This window comes from Penaeus monodon, chromosome 21 (genome assembly GCF_015228065.2).
Source record: "Penaeus monodon isolate SGIC_2016 chromosome 21, NSTDA_Pmon_1, whole genome shotgun sequence".
In the NCBI taxonomy this organism is placed as follows: Eukaryota; Metazoa; Arthropoda; class Malacostraca; order Decapoda; family Penaeidae; genus Penaeus; species Penaeus monodon.
In genome coordinates this window covers 42,831,386-42,832,211 of record NC_051406.1, presented here as the reverse complement: position 1 = coordinate 42,832,211, position 826 = coordinate 42,831,386, and positions in this window count along the sequence as shown.

Sequence of the window (826 nt, the reverse complement as noted above, 5' to 3'; positions counted from 1 at the left end):
AACTAGTAATACCGATCGTGTGTTTTTTCTCTCTCTAATACTAATCGTGCTAATGATAATCGATCTTTTAGTAAAATTAAGTGTACTGTTATAAAACTAACCTAGCACTAACTTCAGTACTTGGCAGATTTAGCACACATTAATAGTATTATCTCAATCGGGATGTTAAATTGATAGTAACAACACGACTAATCTAATATAAAATTGATTCAAATCCTACTGATAGCCTAATAGTAACCTCAATACCAATTCAACGCAGATCTTACCGCATTTCACATAAAAGCTATAGAAAGAGTCTAAGCTTAATTGTAATAAGAGACTAGTACCAACAGCAATAATAATCATTTGCTAGCAATATACGCAATGAAAGCCCAATCCTAATTGCAAATAGAATATTACCAACAATAAAAATCATTAGTTATTAATATTCATGAGAAAAGTAGCATCCTAATTGCCATAGCCGAGTAATACCAACAACAGCAATCATTAGTTATTAATATCCATAAGAAAGGTCCATGTAGAATAATACCAACAGCAATAATCGCTGGTTATCAATATCTAATCTATGCATAACCACACCTAAACCTATTGCATAGACAAACGCCGACCAGCTGACATTTGCGCGAGAATCTTCAGCAGACAGTCGTGGCCAGACAAAACTTTCCTGTGCCGAGGAAAATGCGAATTCCTTCGAATGCAAATGAGAGTTTGATGAAGCAAAGTTTTAGAAGAGGTGCGGCTTTTTTTGGCCAAATGCAAACTTAAGTGGGACAGCAATGCGGTGCATACCAGGCCTCCTTTCCCCAAGTATGAAACTGCAGTGTGC